This window comes from Rhinolophus sinicus, chromosome 17, assembly GCF_057876585.1.
Source record: "Rhinolophus sinicus isolate RSI-liver-muscle chromosome 17, RSI-T2T, whole genome shotgun sequence".
Classification (NCBI taxonomy): domain Eukaryota; kingdom Metazoa; phylum Chordata; class Mammalia; order Chiroptera; family Rhinolophidae; genus Rhinolophus; species Rhinolophus sinicus.
In genome coordinates this window covers 52,449,253-52,467,141 of record NC_142517.1, presented here as the reverse complement: position 1 = coordinate 52,467,141, position 17,889 = coordinate 52,449,253, and positions in this window count along the sequence as shown.

Sequence of the window (17,889 nt, the reverse complement as noted above, 5' to 3'; positions counted from 1 at the left end):
CATCCCCCAAACTTGGACTCTCTAATCCTGGTGCTAGCCAGTGGGCCATAAAAGTGTGGATGGGGTAGACCAGTCTTCCAGTTACTAACCAGAATGTGGTCACTGATTCAGTAGTCCTAATCTGTACTTGAGTAAATAATCAGTCCTGTGGTGTCAAATGGACAGCTACAGCAGCATAACAAATTGCAAAGCCCTGGTTTGTTCCCACACCTCTCTCTACCACCTTTGCTGACTCACTCACTCTCAATCTGGAAGAGTAAGAAAGCTTTTGAAAGAAAAAAGAATGTAAATATCAAGATGTCAATGCCTCACTGGACTGGGAGTAAATACAGAGTAATACTTTAGGGATCTATTCAAACACACAGATTTCATTTTGTTTTGTTCTACTTAATATATCTTAAATTCCAAATGGATTTGCCCCATGACCATTTCCTTTGCTATATCCATTTGATGATTTCCCAAATCTATAAACTCTGTAATCCATTGTGCATGGAGCAAGAACAATCTCTGAAAGCAAAGAACAAACCCAAAATAAGAACATCATTACTTCAGAGCCTCCAAGGCACACTCCCAGCCCAGGAAGACCATAAAAAATATATATATATATATTTCTTTAGAAGAAAGAAACCATAGAATACCAAGTTATTTCTCACTGAGACATTCCAGAATTTAGTTAAAATAGTGCCAGAGCTTGGGTTAGAACTATATTTCAGAAACCCAGACCAGAGTTATTTCCTCTATATTAATGATTCGCAACCATGGCTGCACACTAGAATCACCTATAAAGCTTTGATAATTACCGATGTCCATCACACCTCACGAGCTTCTGATTCAATTGGTCTGGAGTACGGCCTGAGCAGCAAGAGTTATTAAAGATCCCCCAGGTGATTCTAATATGCAACCGAGCTTGCAAACCACTGATCACGGAGTGCTGCCTCTGCTAGTGACAAATGGCCAACCAGCTGGGTCCCTTGGACAGTGAACAAAGAAGTTGATAGCACCCACATTATTCATCCCTTCCTGCCCCTTCTCCCTACTCACATAAGTACAGACACATACTTAGCTTAAGGAGTTGCTCATTTAACTAATGGCTGCTATCTCCTTTTAGAGCAGGATTCCTTAAAGAGTTTCTTAGAAAACAAGATAGTAAATATTTAGACTTTGTAAGCCATACAGTCTGTGTATGTATGTGTGTAGAAACAACTCTACTGTGTCACTGTAGCAAAAGCATAGAAGCCATAGAAAATATGTAAGTAATGGATATGGCTGTATTCCAATAAAACTTTGTTTATAAAAACAGGTACACCAGTCCACAAGCTATAGTTTGCTGACCTCTGATTTAATTTCTAAGGCGTATAAAGCAGTTACTACATTTTTTAATGAGACTGCAATGATTCTGAGCCAGTCGTCTTTAGAATTCCATTACAGTTATTGGCATGTGTTTACCTGCCAGAAGGAAAGACTTGCCACAGAATATTTCACCTCTGTCCATTCCTGCTACCGAATAGAACCACTTTTTCAGAGCAGAGGCTATGGCTACTCCCCAATAGCCCATATCCACAAATATTTAATACTTCCCTGATATACCAACAGGGAGGTCTCTCTCTCTCTCTCTCTCTGGATACCTCCAGCTTCTTCTCTGAACCTGTGTCGTGTCACTTGTGATTTTTCGCACTATTATTTAAATGTTCTATTTGCCATTCTAGATCATAAGCAACTGGAGGACAGGTACTATAAGTAATACTACTACTAATTATTATTATTGTTATCATTTGCATGTGTATGGTGCTTTACAGCTCACAGTCACTTTCACATCCTAGTCTTTTTGATTAGGACACCTCCCTGGGAGACAAGTAGAGAAATGCTGACCATGACCATCGCTTGTATGTTAAGACAAGAAAACTGAGACTCAACAAGATTATTGAGCATTAAGAGGCATAGTCTAAACTTGAATCCAGATGCTGTGATTGCAAGAAAGTGTGTTTAGAGGAGATGGGGAAACTGCATATAGATTCACAGAGAGCTGTATTCAAATTCACTTGGTATTGGCCATGAGGACAATAGAAAAATAACATACTTGTGTTCATTGCGGATGTCAAGACCACTGAGCACCTTATTCAACAGGCTGTGAAGAAGCTCTATGACACTGACATGGCCAAGGTCAACAACCTCCCTGATCAGGCCTGATGGGGAGGAAAAGGCTTATGTTCCGCTGGCTCCTGACTATGATGCTTTGTACGTTGCCAACAAAACGTGGATCATCTAAACTGAATCCAGCTGGCTAATTCTAAATATAAATAATTTTAACATAAAAAAAGAAATTCAACTGGTAGTTTTGTAATCTTGAGGAAGTTAAAATTTTTGTTTCTTTAACTATAAATATATGCGTATCAGTAAATACCTTTGAGTATTATTTTGAGAATTAGACACCATCTAATTAATGTTTCTGGCATTAAGTGCGCAATAATCGCAGCTACCGTTACTGGTACAATTAATACTGTTGTTGTTGTTGCAGATTATCTGGGGTGCTTTCCATTTTGTGCATATTTCCATTCACTGTTAGATGCTTCATTGTATTTGGTACAGTGTCTTTAATTTAGTAGGTGTTCAATTAATGTTAAATGAACTTAATTAGTTTGTTTACTAATTACTTCATTGTATAGACTTATATTTAAAAGTTATTTCTACTATAAGCCTTTTAAAAATAATGAAAATATCCCCAAAGGTATAGGAAAATTTGATGACTCCCTTTTAAAAAGATGATACATAAAGGGAATTTCCTTCCCATTTCAAAGTGAATCTCCTTAGCCAAGTGTACTTGCCCAGAAACACTTTTGTTAACTACTTAAAATAAGGGAACATAACCCCCAACTGATTTTTTATTCCTTATGGAATCATTAGTGCTTAAAAGTCAACAAAAGCAAAGCTGTCAGCAGGATTTTCTGGATTAGTACATGCTCAAATTTGGCTGAATGATTAGTAATAATGGTAAATTCCTCTTGATTCAGAGTTTTTCTTGGAAGACACTCTGAAACACCCCCAGAGAGCTCTGGAGAGGGTCAAAAGTTCAGCCTCAGAGTTTGATTTGGAGATACCTCATTCAAGCTCCCCAACCATGTCTTGTCTGCTCCACTGAGAAATCAGTGAATTGATTACTTACAACATACTAGTACCCACTATGTACCAAACACTTTTCTGGGCACTCAGGTGATGAAAGAGGCAAAAGATGTGGTCTACGAGTTAAGCAGTTTATGATCTGCTGAGTAAGAACAGATGTACTATTCTGAACAGACTCTAAATTATGTTATGGAATATTCACTTCAAATTCTAGAGAGGGAAAGGAGGAGGAGGAAAAGGAGGAGGAGGCGAAGGAGAAATATAGAGATGGGGGGGGGAGAGAGAGAGAGAGAGAGAGAGAGAGAGAGAGAGAGAGAGAGAGAGAGGGAGAGAGAGAGAGAGAGAATGAGAGAATGAGAGAATGAGAGAATGAGAGAGAGAGCAATATTGGCCAGGATAGCTGGAGAAAGCTTCCAAGGGCAAATTCCCAGCCTCAGACTAGTAGTGGTGCATGTGTTTTCACTGAGTACTGACATCTGGACAGGCATTCATGGAGGTAACGGCTAGAAGAAGAGGAAAAAGCTTTACCAACTGGCTCAAAAGGAAGTCTGAAGAGCACAGTTCTCCATGCACTCACTGAGGGCCCATGCTATCTTGTGACTCTCCCCTCCTCTAAGTCTTTGGAGTCCTTAATATTCAGCCAGAGGGTGAGTCTAAAAGAGAAAGGATCACATGAGGAAGGTTTTTAAGGGCCAAGCGTGGAAGTGGGCTGATCACTTCTGTTTTTACTCCAATGGTCAGAACTCAGTCATGGGGTCATGCTGAACCACAAGGAAGATGAGGACAATGTATCTGCTATGCTCAGGAAGAAGAGAGTAGATCAGTATGAAAAAGTACTAGCAATTTCCACCACAGTGTGCTATTCTAGCCATCAAACTTCTGGTTCACTCTTCTTACAACGTATTAATCACATTTACTTCCTCCCCAAAGGACACAACACAAAGTCCCATCAAGTCACTGAACCAAACTCAAAATTCAGGATGTCTGAATTTGTCCTCTCTGTCAAATCTGGACATATCTCCTTATGACTCAGTGATCTATGAGCTACATGGAGCATACAATGTTGGAATAAAGAAGGGTTACCAGAGTAGAAATCCTCATTCAGAAAAGAGAAGAATGGGAGAGACGCAGACGTGATTGGTCCATATTAATTCCTAAGTCCTTCTGGGAAGGTATTTTGTAATCCCACATGTTTATTTTTTCTCTTACTTCCCTCGTGTGAGGGAATATATCAGTAAAAATCTTAGTCCGGGTAATGTCTGTGAAGTTTCTGCCTATATTTTCTTCTAGGAATTTTATGATTTCAGATCTTACATTTAAGTCTTTAAGTCATTTTGAATTTATTTTTGTATATGGTGTAAGGAGGTGGTCCAACTTCATTTTTTTTGCATGTGTCTGTCCAGGTTTACCAGCACAATTTATTTAACAGACTGTCTTTACTCCACCGTACATTCTTGCTTCCATTGTCGTAGATTAAATGGCCATATAGGTATGGATTTATTTCTGGACTCTCTGTTCTGTTCCATTGATCTATGTCTTTGTTTTTATGCCAGTACCATGCTGTTTTGATTACTGTAGCCTTGTAGTATAATTTGATGTCAGGTATTGTTATACCTCCCACTTTGTTCTTATTTCTCAAGATTGCTGTATCCGGAGTCTTTTATGGTCCCATATAAATTTTAGGATTATATGTTCTATTTCTGTGAAAAATGTCGTTGGTCGTTTGATAGGAATTGCATTGAATATGTATATTGCCTTAAGCAGTATGGACATTTTAACTATATTAATTCTTCCTATCCATGAACATGGTATGTGTTTCCATCTATTTGTATCTTCTTTCATTTCTTTCTTCAGTGTCTTATAATTTTCTGAGTACAGATCTTTTACTTCTTTGGTTAAATTTATTCCCAGGTATTTTATAGTCTTAGGAGCAATTGTAAATGGGATTTTTTTTAAATTTCTCTTTCTGATGTTTTATTATTGGTATATACAAATGCAACTGATTTCTGAATATTAATTTTGTATCCTGCTACTTTACTAAATTCATCTATCAGCTCTAATAGTTTATTGGTGGAGTCTTTAGGGTTCTCTACATATAGTATCATGTCATCTGCATATAATGACAATTTTACTTCCTCCTTACCGATTTGAATGCCTTTTATTTCTTTTTCTTGTCTGATTGCTGTGGCTAGAACTTCCAGCATTATGTTGAATAGAAGTGGAAAAAGTGGGCACCCTTGCCTTGTTCCTGATCTTAAGGGGAATGGTTTTAGCTTTTCCCCATTGAGTATGATGTTAGCTATGGGTTTATCATATATGGTCTTTATTATGTTGAGATACGATCCCTCTATTCCCACTTTCTTAAGAGTTTTTATCATAAATGGCTGCTGGATTTTATCAAATGCTTTTTCTGCATCTATTGATATGATCATGTGATTTTTATTTTTTATTTTGTTAATGTAGTGTATCACATTAATTGATTTGCGGATGTTGAACCACCCTTGCATACCAGGGATGAATCCCACTTGATCATGGTGTATGATATTTTTAATGTATTGCTGAATTCTGTTCGCTAATATTCTGTTGAGGATTTTTGCATCTATATTCATTAGAGATATCGGCCTGTAGTTTTCTTTTTTTGTGGTGTCTTTGTCTGATTTGGGGATCAGGGTGATAGTGCGTTCATAAAAAGTGTTTAGGAGCCTTCCCTCCTTCTGGATTTTTTGTAAGAGCTTGAGTAGAATAGGTGATAATTCTTTTTTGAATGTTTTGTAAAATTCACCTGTTAAGCCATCTGGTCCAGGGTTTTTGTTTGTTGGGAGATTGTTGATTACTGATTCAATTTGCCTGGTAGTAATCAGTCTATTCAGGTTTTCTGTTGCTTTTTGAGTTAGCCTTGGAAGGTTGTACGCCTCTAGAAAATTGTCCATTTCTTCCAGATTGTCAAATTTGTTGGCATATAGTTGCTAATAGTAATTTCTTAAAATTTTTTGTATTTCTGCGGTGTCTGTTGTCACTTCTCCTCTTTCACTTCTTTTTTTTTTTTTTCCAAAGAATTGCTTTCTTTTTATTTAAAATCTAAACCTTTACAAATATATGTCTTGGGGTTGGCTATTCTAGGTGGGTTTTCCTAGGCTCAGGGAATTTCATTTAAATATGTATATTTATTCATTTCTTAGTTTATGAAAGTTTTCTTAAATTAGTAGTTAGTGTTTGTCCCCATAGCTTTGGTTTTCTTCTTCAGAGATTCCTGTTATGGAAAAGTCTCTCTCCCCCATGTTCTAGCTCTATCCTTTTCTCCTAAATCTCTTTTAAAAAATATTTTTCTTCATTTATTTAGTTATTTATTTATTTTTGTATTTATTGGCTTATTTTTGTTTGCAAAACTGAATGCCTAATCAGCAGTCCCCCACATCTTGCTGAATTTGTTTCTCCCACCATCTTCCCCATCTCAGTAATTGGCAATTCCATCTTTCCAAATGGGTAGGTCCAAACTTTTTTCTTTTTTTTTGTTTTTAGTTTCAGGTGCACAAGACAAAGTAATACTTAGATGTTTATCATTTATATCCCTCACACTGTGTGAACCCTCCTCCCCCCATCCACTATCCCTCTGACATGGCACAGAGCCATTACGTTTCCACTGTCTCTATTCCTAAAGCTATTCCAACTGTAATTTTATATATATGTATATATGTATTTATATATGTACATATATATATATATATATATATATATATATATATATATATATATATAATTACAGTTGGCATTGATTATTGTTCAGCTTCAGCTTCAGGTCATCCTCCCTGAGGTGGTCTCCCAAATGGGACAAGTGTCCATCGAATGCCCTACAAAATCTCCTCTTTCATTTCTGATTTTATTAATTTGGGTCCTCTCTTTTTTTTTTTTAATGAGTCTGGCTAAAGGTTTGTCAATTTTGTTTATCTTCTCTAAGAACCAACTCTTGGATTCATTGATCTTTTGTATTGTTTCTCTGGTTTCTATTTCATTTATTTCCGCTCTGATCTTTATTATCTCCTTCCTTGTACTCCCTTTGGGCTTATTTTGCTGTTCTTTTTCCAGATCCCTTAAGTGTGAAGATAAACTGTTGATTAGTGATGTTTCTTGTTTCTTTAGGTAGGCCTGCAATGCTATAAATTTCCTTCTTAGGACTGCTTTCACGGCATCCCATAGATTTTGGGTCATCGTGTTTTCATTTTCATTTGTCTTGAGATATCTTTTGATTTCTTCCTTGATCTCCTGGTTGACCCATTCATTATTGAGTAATATGTCATTCAGCTTCCATGAATTGGTGTGTCTTCCAGTTTTTTTTCCTGTAGTTCATTTCTAATTTCATACCACTGTGGTCAGAGAAGACAATTGGTAAGATTTCAATTTTCTTAAATTTATCAAGGCTTGTTTTGTGGCCTAACATATGGTCTATCTTGGAAAATGTTCCATGTGCGCTTGAGAAGAACATGTATTCTGCAGCTTTGGGGTGAAATACTCTGAAAATATCGATTAAATCCAAGTGGTCCAATGTGTCATTTAAGGCTGTTGCTTCCATATTGATTTTCTGTCTGTAAGACCTGTCCCTTGTTGTCAGAGGTGTGTTGAAGTCCCCTACTATGATAATGTTACTGTTGATATCTGTCTTTATGTCAGTCAATATCTGTTTTATATATTTAGGTGCTCCTATGTTGGGCGCATAGATGTTTACTAGGGTTATGTCCTCTTGTCAGATCCATCCCTTTATTATTATATAGTGCCCATCTTTGTCTTTTAATATGTTCTTCATTTTAAAGTCTATTTTGTCAGATATAAGTATTGCAACTCCAGCTTTTTTCTCATTTCCATTTGCATAAATTTCTTACTCCAACCCTTCACTTTCAGCCTGTGTGTATCCTTTGATCTGAGGTGAGTCTCTTGTATACAGCATATACAAGTGTCTTGCTTTCTTATCCACTCAGCCACCCTACCTCTCTTGATTGGAGCATATAATCTGTTTACATTTAAAGTGATTATTGATAGGTACATAGTTATCGCCATTTTTAAATTTGTAGTTAGATTGTTTTCATCTTTCTTCTATTTACAGAAGTCCTTTTAGTATTTCTTGCAATGCTGGCTTGGTGGTAATAAATTCCTTTAGCTTATTCTTTTCTGGGAAGCTTTTTATCTCTCCATCAACTTTAAATGATACCCTTGCTGGATAAAGCAATCTAGTTTGTAGGCCTTTGTTTTCCATCACTTTGAGTATCTCCTGCCACTCCCTCCTGTCCTTCAATGTTTCTGTAGAAGTCATTTGATAGTCTTATGGGAGTTCCCTTGTATGTAACCCTCTGTCTTTCTCTTGGTGCTTTTAGGATTCTCTCTTTGTCTTTAACCTTTGCTATTTTAACTATAATGTGTCTTGGTGTGGACCTGATTGGGTTTATCCTGGTTGGAACTCTCTGCACTTCCTGAGCTTGTATGTTGGTTTCTTTCATCAGGTTAGGGAAGTTTTTGGACATTATTACTTCAAATATGTTCCCAATCCCTTGCTTCCTCTCTTCACCTTCTGGTATTCCTATGATGTGCATGTTGTTGTGCTTGATGTTTTCCCAGCGGTCTCTTAAACCATCTTCATTATTTTTTATTCTTTTTTCTTTCTGTTGCTCTGTTTGGGTGATCTCTGCTAACTTGTCTTCTAAGTCGCTGATTCGATCCTCTGCTTCATCTAACCTGCTGTAATTCCTTCAAGTGAGTTCTTTATTTCAGTAATTGTGTTCTTTATTTCTAACTGGTTGTTCATTATGATTTCTCTATCCTTCTTTATGTTGTCTCTAAACATTCTTATCATCAGTGTTCTGAACTCTGTCTCTGATAGGTTAATTACCTCTGTTTCATTTAGCTCCATTTCTGGAGGTTTCTTCTGTTCTTTTATTTTGGACATGTTTCTGTGTTTCCCCATTCTGGCTGACTCTCTCTGTTTGCTTCGATGTATTAGGTAGATCCCTTAGAGTTCTTAGTTCTTTCTGGGTTATCTTATGTAGTATATGCCCTTTATATTTGACTTGCACTACTTCGTTCTTCTCCTCTGTGTGGACTCCAAAGGTGACTCTTGTGTTGGGTATATTGTCCTGTTAAAGAAGATCTTTAATTGCTTTTCGCTTATGCGTCGGTGGGGTTAACTCCTAGGCTGACTAGTTGTGAGACTTGGCTCTGCCCACCGCAGGGTGTTCTGCTGCGTGAGGGTTGACCTCTTAAATGTGGTTAGGCCTTTATGGGCTCTTGTGCTTGTAGAGAAGTCCCTCTGGGTTTGTCACTTGTAGGTCAAACCCGGTAGTACTCTGGTTTGGTCTGGAGTTGGCCTCTGGGTATGTTGAATCTTGTGTCTCTTTAGCTGGGCCCTGGTAGGGCAATTTCAGAACAAAGCAAATCACCAAGCACAACAACAACAACAACAAAGAAAAAATCAAATACCTTCACATGTAAAAACAACTGACAACCCCCACTCAACACAGGCAAAGATATGAAAGCTATAAAGACAAAACAAAAAGCAGTGCCAGTCTTGGCTTAAGCCCACCAAGTAATCTGCAGGTTGTCCTCTGCTGTGCAAAAGAGTCCTCTGCGTATTGTGCAGGCAGAGCCGGTCACCTGGTGCCCAGAGTGACGTTGGAACTGCAGATTTAGATGCGTAGGGCTGAGGGGTCTGGATGGTAGTTCTACAAAGTCAGTGCAGTTTCTGCCCTTGCCTGAACGTATGCGCACTGGGAGTAGCACCACCAGCCCTGTGTCCAGTTCTCCTGAGTCTTAGGGCACTTCTTCCGTGTGTGTGTGTGTGTGTGTGTGTGTGTGTGTGTGTGACGGGCGGGAGATTTCTGAACTGCTGAAAGCCCAGAGCTGCATCTGCCACTTACTGCTGATCCCTGGGAGTGTCTCCGCAGTTGTAATTGCCCCACCCTAGGCAAGACAGAAAGGGTGGGGGCTGGGGATCGAGGGGTCATCTCTCTCCCAGCCCAGCTGTGTCACACTTTTCCAACAGGCCAGCAAAGGTGGTGGCTGGGGGAGGAGGAATCTCTTCTCTCCCAGCCCTTCAAAAATCACACTCTTCCCAGCCTCTTCCCTGGGTCAGAGCTGCACGCTGGTCTTCCCAGAGCCTGAGCACTAAGGCTCCTCTGTAATCTGACACTACTCGTCAGTTTGGGGGCCAGTTTAAGTCTCTGGAAGGGCGGAGGTAGGATTGGAAGGGGGAGCGGGGCCCAGGTATGGAGTTTGTGTCCTTTGTCCGGCCTAGGGCCCAACTGGAGTTCTCACTGAGGTTATTGCCTCAAATGCTGGATATGCTGCCCCCTCGGCAGGAGAGATCAACTGTGGGACACAGGGAAAGAGCCCACCTCCTGGCTTTTATGTTCTCTGTTCCGTCCTGCGATCCCCTGCGTCTCTGCAACTGCAGATGCCGGCAGTGTTTCCACCACCACAGATGCGGGCCGCGTCCCCACAGCAGCAGATGTGAGCCGTGTCTCCACTCCGCTCCCTTCCCTCTTCCCCTGCTCGCCCAATTTGCCCACCTTCAAGTAATCCTTGCATGAGTCTCTTAGCTGTTCTGCGTGATGAGCAGAATCCTTTGATGGGTTATAGATGTCCCGTTTGTGATAAGATCCGGAGGAGAACTCAAAAAGTGCGCCCCACTGCCGCCATTCTTATGATGTTCCACTGGGAAGGTATTTTGAAGGCTGCCTGCTAAGGGGTTGGGGAAGATTTATTGACTAGATGTTGATGCTACACTTGGGAGGGCTTCTCCTGTCCATCTGTTTCTATGTCCACTGTCTCCCTCTCTGGGAAGATTTTCCTCCTCTACTATCTTCTGGCCACCTTTGACGTGAATGTTTGTGCCTTTTTGGAGCAATCCAAATTTCACAGTTAATTTCTTGCTGGGACAAATATGAGGACCTGAAGAAAACAGAGCAGCATTTTCATTGCTGGATCCTAGTTTCTTTGACATTACAGTGTACTAGAAAATTTGGTAGGTTTATGATCTACGAGTATTTGCTGCTTGTCAGTTTCTCATATAAATACACGCTCTTAAAGTATTTCCTAGATAAAGGAGAGCATGAATATTAATGAGCATTACTGGTTTCTGCTATAACTACGATTGTGTAAAATAGGGGAGAAATAAGAATATGCATTTATATTTGCTTATCATTTTTAAAATAAACAGTAGAATGATAAATACAGAGAGCAAGGAAAAACAAAGTGAATGGAGACAGGTGAGAGTCATAGTTTCAGTTTATATCAGTTAACATTGTTTGGATTTTTAAACCGCATAACTGTATTATTACCATTGCCAAACAAAAAAAACCACACCGTTTCTAAAAAAAGAGCAACTTTTAAAGTGAACATAAAGAAAACCTGGTACCCACATGCATCCAAACAGCTTGTCTCCCCTTAGCTCTTCAGCAGCATCAATTCTTTCTGTGGGTTTCAATGATAATGTTTATTTTCACCAACTTTTGTCAGACAAAATTGTGAGCAGATCGAATCAGAAGAACAGCCACATGGTAAGATTCACTCCTAAATCCTTAGCCCAACAGTGTAATTTTCCCCTGCTCCCCAGAGAATAGTTATGTGTGTGTTACATGCCATTGAGTCAACTCAGAGTCCTGGAGACCCTACAAAAGAGTGATATCCCAGATGTCCTGTCCTAAATTCTCCTGCTCAGCTCTTATAGATTCATACCCATGGCTTCTTTTATGGAGTCTTTCCTCTTTTCCTGCTGCCTTCTGTTTTTCTCAGCATTATTGTCTTTTCCAAAGAACCCTGCCTTCTTATGATTGGCCTGAAATAGGACAGCTTCAGTTTTATCATTTTTGCCTCTAGTGATGTTTCAGGCTTAATTTGCTCTAGGACTCACTTGTTCATCTTTCTGGCGGTCCAGGGTATCTGTAGAGCTCTCTTCTGACACCATATTTCATATGAATCATTTTTTCCTTATCATCCTTCTTCACTGTCCAACTTTCACATCTGTACATAGTAAATTGGAATACGAGGGTGTGGACGATCTTAGCCTTGGTCTCTCATGACACATCTTTGCTCTTGGTGACCTTCCCTAATTCTTCCATTGCTGATCTTCTCAGCCTTCTCTTGATTGCCTGCAGTCTCCATTTGTATTGATGATTGAACCAAGGTAAGCAAAATCTTTATTAATTTCAATGTCTTCATTGTCTATGTTAAATACGTATTTTTTCTGTAGTCATGGTTTTATAGATACATCTAAAAGAATATTACAACAAGGACAACTCTGGGGGTGGGGAATGAATATAAACATTGAGTCAGGGCATTCTGTGGCATATATGAAAGATCTTTAAAAAGGGGTCACATTTGGATAAGTAGAAGGGCAAAGAAGAACTTCCCAGACCAGCCTGTGAGAGAGAACTGCAGAGAGGAAGGGAGGGAGGGAAAGAGGGAAGAAGGAGGGAGGGAGGGAAGGAGGGAGGGAGAAAGGGAAAGAGAGAAAACTGCAACCAACCATCTAAAGTTCAAATTAAATCATTGATTCATACTGGGCTGCCAGATAATAAGCAGATGATCAGGCAACACAACTTGGCTTTCGAAGTCAGTCAATGTACAAGGCACAGCTCTACAACTGCATTTTAGAGTGATCAGCTATAATAGATTTCCGTAAGTTTTGAAGGGCATTCTTAAAAAAGAGGGAAGGATCTTGGTCTGTATGGTGTCAGAGAACAGAACTAGAAGCCTGGATGAAAGTTCCAAAGTTAAAATTTGTCCTTAACTAAGAAAATTTTAAAACAGATATTCAGAAATGAGGAAAGACTACCACAGAGACGTGGGGGTGTACTCATTGAAGGAGCTATAGGGACCCTTGGGACCAGTTGGTCTCTCAGTCCATTCCAACGCTGAAGCCCTCTGACTCAGTGCTTTGTGGATGACTTGGGCACTCTCACTCTCTCTCATTCTCTCTTCTCTGTGCCACTGCTTGAACAATATGAATGGGACATGGTGTGGAGCAAGCAGTAAGTAGCACACAAACACAACCATTGTCTCTGAAACCACAGCTTCATGTGAAAATGGCAAGTGGAAAAATGTGTTTGTTTTGCCTTTAACACACCTAAGGTGATAAGCTGTAGGGTACACATTACAGAACTTCATTTGGAAGATTCAAAAGCCATTAAAAAGATAATAATAATTATAGCTAATATTTATTGAATTCTTACACGTATGTGCTAGGTAGGTGTGGTTAAGTGTTTTTGTTTTTTTTTTGTTTTGTTTTTGTCTTTTTATTTTATTTTAATGTATTGAGTCATTTAATCCTCTTGGAGGAGGTGGTCTTTGAGCAATTTGCTTAAAAAATAAATAAGACACTAACATGTCACCATACTGGTAAGGTAGAATATAATGACTGAATTCAAATCCTGGATGGAGACTGTTGGTTCAAAGCAAGATCCCAGTGATGTCCCCCAATCCTGGAGCTTTCTAGTTCAATATTCATCAGATGAAGGGTGATGTCTGCAGACATGAATGATGTGGATTCAGAAAACTCCTTAAGCTAATCAATTGTCAACGGGCAGCTCCAGTGAGATTTTTTCTTTTCTTTTCTTTTCAAGTTATGGAGTTTGGAGCAGTTGGTATTAAATATAGTGTTCTGTAGCTGGAGCTGTTAAACCTTTAGAGACTTAAAGGATTTGGTGTGGCAGTTGAGCATGAAGGTGAATAGATTGAGCCAACCAGACTGGCAAGACTATCCTCATTTTAACAGTTCATATCTAAGAATCACAAATACTCCATACCACAAACTCCTAAGAGTTTGAATTCTAACTGCAAGAGAGACTGGTAAATATAGGGACTAGAAGCAAAGGAATCCTGATCTGAAGTCCGAGATTTACCCCAAATGTTGGCAACACTCAGACAAAATCTCCAGTCCTCACATTCAGCAAGACTCTTGTGATGGATATAGAGAGGCACAGACTTGACCCCTTGGACTTCTTGTCGAGTTTCTGGGATTGCTGTTGCAGACAGCCTTCAGCTGTCAACCCTTCAGGAATTGCCTCAAATGCAGAGCTGCCTTGTCCAATGTGACTCCCTTCTTTGTGTGACACATAGCCAAGAACTGATGGAGTTTGGGCTGTAAAAGCCTGGACATTGCAGCAAAAATACAGTCAATTCTGGTAGACCATTTTAGCTCCAGAACTTTTTGTGGTGTTAGCTGAAGCTACCAGGCAATATAGTTCCCTTATGGCAGCTTCACTTCTCCCTCTGTCCAGTCCTGCATTCGCCCACTCTCTCCCACAGGTATTGATCCCAAGGACATTTCCTAGTAAATATCCTACACACTAATCTCTGTATCAGCATCTGCTTCCCAGAGAACTCAACCTTTCACAGGTTGTTAGTCACTGAACTAGAGGTTACGTGCATCATCTTTCAAAAAACAAAGGTCAAATTTGCATGGAGTTACCTTTAAAAATTAATTTACTTCTTTGGGCCTCAGTTACTCATTTATAAAATGGGGGCACTGCATAAAGTCTCTTTTATATCTATGAAACCATATATTCTATGGGTTCTGCCCAGTGGCAGGCAGAACAGAAATGCCCTAACTACATGGTGTAGATCCAGAAAATGAAAAATTCATTCTGATTAAAATATTACTCTTCCAATTTAGCTCTCTGGTGCCTACAGTGTTACATTTCTGCTCTACGATTCAGACTTTAAATCTGGTCATAGCTGAAATACAAGGAAGTATGTGTGAAATTTACAGATGTATCAGTTCTTTTCACAATGGGTTTTGGAGAAGAAAAGTAAGAAGAAAAAGAAAAGAAACATAAGAACTGTGATCTCTGCAGATGAGAAAAGGGTTTAAAATGTGGAAAACAGATTGCAGTGAATCAAGTATATGCATGGGGGGAAGGGGCTCTGAGTACATGAGGCAGGGAACTGCATGTTTAATACTCTTTGATCTAAACTCATCCTTTTCTTTATAAGCACAACCACTAGGATGAGGAATATTGTGGAGCAAGCATTAGAATTCAAATGACCTAGTCTTGAGCCAAGAGCTGCGTCAGCTTGCTGTGCCACCCAAGGCAACTTGGGCTCTGAAGTAAATTACTCCTCTGTAAAATGAACATTTTAGCAATTGTCCTGCCTTCCTTCAAGGGATAAAGGGAGTATAAAATGGCATGTGAATATAAAAACACTTTGAAAAGTAAAATAGCAACATATACATGGCTATGTTTTTGTCATTTTTGTGTATTCCTAATTCTTACAGTAAGAGCTCTGGCCATCGAGCTTATCTTATCTTTAGCATCTTTCAGTAAAACAAAGGTCAAATTTCCTCAAGAGAGAAAGGACTCTGGGAAGATGGTGGAATAGGAAACACCAGGAATCATTTTTTTTCCCAACTTAGAAAATAATTGAATTGGCAGAATCTGTTTGATATAACTATTTTGATGTAACTATTTTGGAACTCTGGAGCCTATTGAAGGCTTGTAACTTCTAGGGGGAGACTTGGAAGATAAAGGGAAGTTAATTTCAGTCAACTTCAACACAGCACAGTAGCAGGAAGCTATACCCTGCCCTCAGCTTGGTGGCAGGCAGTTATGAACATGTTCCTGGAGCTTCTTGCATACAACTTAACTCCATCAGAAGCCAAGATGGGAAAAAAAGGGCTCTGTCCTCCAAATATCTAGAATCTGTCCTCTGATCACTTATTGTTCCTTCTGATCACAGTTCTGCGGAGAAAGAGGTGGGTGACCATTGTTGTGGCAATTCCTCCCCTTTGTTGCAAAACCCTCCCCTCCAGTTGAAGTGACTTTCAGGGGATTTAAGGGACGAGTGTCCTTTTTTTACCTCCCTTTATTTTTCTCTTTTTTCCCTTTTGGGGGATGAAACATTAAAGAGTAGGACATTCAAAAACAACTGAATATACTGGGAAAATTAAAAAGTGACTTTGCATGCTCAAGGAAAAATACAGACTCAGAAAAGACCTGAGAATACCTTAAGTTTACATCTCATGATGGCTAATCCTTGACACAGAATACCTACAATAATCAAAAAACAAAACAATAGCCAAAAGAAAAGCCCACAGGGAATGACAGAATCTGATTTTCGGAGTTACCACATTATTAGATTTTAACGTCCAGTTTACAAAAAAATATATAAGGCATATGGAGAAATAGGAAAGTATAGCAATTCAACAGAAAAAAATCAACAGAAACTCTCCCTGGAAAATACTTCATGACAGATCTACTAGACAAAGACTTATTTAAAACAACTCTCTTAAAGATGCTCAAAGAACTAAACAATAATGTGGAGAAGTCAAAAAAATTATGTAGGAATACAATGGAAATATCAATAAAGAGAACGAAAACTTTAAAAGAAACCAAAAAGAAATTCTGAAGCTGAAAAATATAATAACTGAAATTAAAAAATCACTAGAAGGATTCACAGGCAGATTTAAGCAAACAAGAAATAATTAGCAAACTTGAAGATCAGACATGGAAATTATTGAGTCTGAGGAGCTGAAAAAAATAGGACTAAAGAAAAGTGAAAAGAGCCTAAGGGATATGTGGGACATCAACAAGCGACCAACATGCATATTGTGGGATTCTAAGAATGAGAAAAGGCAAAGGGAATATTTGAAGAAATAACGGTTATAACTCTCCAAATTTGATGGAAACATGAATACAAACATCCAAGAAGCTCAACAAAATCCAGGTAAGTTGAACTCAAAGAGAACCATAGGGAGACACATTGTACTGAATTTGAAAGACAAAAAGAATTCTGAAAGCAGCAAAAGAGAAGAAATTTGTCACATACAAAAGATTCTCAATAAGACAGTCAGCAGACTTCTCATCAGGAAGTTTGGAGGCCAGAAGGCAGTGGGCAGTCTATATACAGCTGATCCCCAACTTACAATGGTTCCACTTAATATGTTTTCACTCTATGATGGTGCAAAAGTGATACATATTCAGTAGAAACTGTACTTCAAATTTTAATCTTCTCTCGAGCTAACAATATGCAGTATAATAATCTTTCATGATACTGGGCATTATAAAATAGGCTTTGTGTTAGATGATTTTGCCCAACTGTAGGCTAATATAAGTGTTCTGAGCATGTGTTCATGGTAAGCTAGGATAAACTATAATATTCTGTAAGTTAGGTGTATTAAATTCATTTTTTATTTACAATATTTTCAACTTAGTACAGTTTTATCAGGACATAACACCATAATATGAGGTCTGACAAGTTCGCAAACTTGTTGCAACGAAATTGCTAACCTTTTTTGATATCAGAGGGATTATTCATTATGAATTTGTACCATCTGGACAAACCAGTTAACCAGGTTTACTATATGGAAGTGAAGAAAAAGGCTGCGTGAAAAAGTTTGACTACCTGAACTTTTTGCCAACAATTCGTGGCTCTTACATCACAACAATGCACCAGCTCACACATCACTGGCTGTGAGGGAGCTTTCAGCCAGTAAACAAATAGCTGTATTGGAACACCCTCTTTACTCATCTTATCTGACCCCCAATGACTTCTTCCTTTACCCAAAGCTAAAGGAAATATTCAAAGGAAGACATTTTGATGACATTCAGGACATCAAGAGTAATATGATGACAACTCTGATGGCCATTCCAGAAAAAGAGTTCCACAATTGCTTTGAAGGATGGACTAGGCACTGGCATCAGTGCATAGCTTCCCAAAGGGAGTACTTCAAAGGCAACCGTAGTGATATTCAGAAATGATGTAAATAGCACTTTTTCTAGGATGAGTTCA